This window comes from Solanum tuberosum, unplaced genomic scaffold (genome assembly GCF_000226075.1).
Source record: "Solanum tuberosum cultivar DM 1-3 516 R44 unplaced genomic scaffold, SolTub_3.0 scf00489, whole genome shotgun sequence".
NCBI classification, from domain to species: Eukaryota; Viridiplantae; Streptophyta; class Magnoliopsida; order Solanales; family Solanaceae; genus Solanum; species Solanum tuberosum.
Genome location: NW_006239412.1, coordinates 385,922 through 388,422, shown reverse-complemented (window position 1 = coordinate 388,422; position 2,501 = coordinate 385,922).

Genomic DNA, 2,501 nt, shown 5'->3' with positions numbered 1-2,501 from the left:
AGGTTTACCACAAAATTTGTGGGTGGTGCTATCATTATAGCAAAAGAGAACAACAAAAAAAATTTGTCTGTTCAGAAAGAGAGAAACAAAAAGTTTGTTTGTTAGTAAAGGGAGTAACAAATAATAATAAAAAAAACGTTTGCTTGTTAAGAAAGGAGCAACAGAAAGTTGTGTTTGTTCAGTCTTTGTTGTACCCTGATAGAGAATTGTTTGTCGTCCCTTAAAGTTTATACAAGCAATAACTCTTAAAAGATAGTGATCAAACAATTTCCAATACAGTCTATTTCATATGAGAAATGGAAATGAGGGAACTATTCCCAAATGGGTCAAAATAAGACCTAAGACTTTGGATTGTATGTTCATTGGATATGCTACAAATAGTAAAGCATGTCGATTTATGGTTCATAAGTCCGAACTGTCGGATAGTCAAGTGAAGGGTCTAAACGAACTTGGAAAGAACCAAAGCAGAATGTACTTAATAAAGAGATTCAAAGGCGTAGTAAATGTCAATGGACAAATTACTTCCTACGAGTTTGATTTTGTAACATTTCTTCTTGAAAATGAGTCTCATATATTCTAAAAGTTATGTCCTTTGTGGACTCATTCTCTTTGAGAAAAGTTTGTCAATAGTAAGATGGATTCAATCTTGAGCACCCATATTTGAGAGTAGGTTGATCTTCCTCGAGGAAATAACTTTTGGATTCAAAGTGGATCTACAAAAGGAAAAGAAAGTTGATGAAACTATTGACAAATATAAAGACAGACTTGTTGTCATGGGCTTTAGACAATAAGAAAGCCTTGTTTGACAGATAATAGCACTAACTAGGATTACATCAATTCAGATGTTAATTGCGCTAGTTGCGAAATATGGCCTTCAAATTCATCAAAATGGATGTGAAAACATTTTTATTTTAAATGAAAAATTGGAGGAAGAAATTTACATAGAACAACCCAAGGGCTTTGTGGTTCTAGTAAAGAAAAGAAAGTTTGTAAACTTGTTAAGTTACTCTGTGGACTAAAAACAAGCGTCCAAATAATGACATGCGAAGTTTGACCAAACTATGTTGGCAAATGAATTCAAGATTAATGAATGTGATAAATGTTTTTACATTAAAGACACTCCAAATCACAAGGTCATTATTTATTTTTATGTTGATGACATTGTGATCGTCAAAAGAGACATTTCTAACATAAATGCTACTAAGCATATGCTAGAAAGTAACTTCGATATGAGAAACATTGAAGTTACTGATGTGATTGAAAATGTACTTGACAAGTTCAAGCATTTGGATTTCAATATTGTCAAGACTCCAATAAATGTGAGATTTGTACTTCAAAAGAATGAAGGCAAAAGTGACTCACAATTGGATTGTGCTAGAGTATTGAGAAGTATGATATATATCATAAAGTGTACGCGATCAGATATAGCATATGTTATTAATAAACTAAGTCGATTCACGAGTAATCTCAATCAAACTCATTGGATGACAATGAAAAGAGTTTTGGAGTATTTAAAACATACTTAAAAAAAACTATTGCTTTGCATTATAACTAATATTCAACAGTATTGGAAGAATATAGTGATGCAAATTGAATCACCAGGTCAAATGAAGTAAAATCCACGAGTGGATATGTATTTACTCTTGGTGGAGGAGCAGTCTCTTGGAAATCTTCCAAACAGAGATGTATCGCTCGCTCTACTATGAAATCTGAGTTTATCACTCTAGATAAGGCCGGTAAAGAAGTTGAATGACTCCAAAATTTCTTGAAATTTTTTTGGCCCAAACCTTTTAGCTCCAGTATGCATACACAGTGAGAGTTAATTTGCAATAGGTAGGGCATGGAGCATGATGTATAACGGAAAGTTTCGTCATATATGACGTAGACATAATATCGTTAGAGAACTACTCTCTAGTGGAATTATCATAATTGACTATGTAAAGCCAAAGGATAATGTGTCGGATCCACTTATAAAAGGCCTAACTAGAGAGGGAGTTGATAGATTATCAAAGGGAATGGGACTATGGCCGAGAACAAGTCATTGTGGCGGTAACTCTACCTAGAAGACTGGAGATCCCAAGATCTAGGTTCAAGGAGATCAAACAAAGTCATTGATGACGGTTCAACATTGTCAAATATTTTTTATGGTCCATTCTCATGATAAGACAATGTTCAGTAACAAGGATAAAGGCATTAGGACTTTTTAATGATTTCTAAGCTTGATACAGGGTAAATCAAATGGTGTATCTACGGGATAACACATTTAGAAATCACCTATGTAAGTGTGAAGTGTAAGCCGCTTCAAGGAGAATCCGATAAGGCCAGTTCTCTACGCACTTATAAACCAAGACGCCTTCATGGCTGAAACGGACAAAACAATGAGAACCAAAAACAGTTCAAGGGTTGATTGTGTGACTTATGTTGTCTAGGTATACACCAAAGCTCGACGGTTCAAAGATATCAAATCTACCGATTGACCAAGTATATCCGATATATGTTCA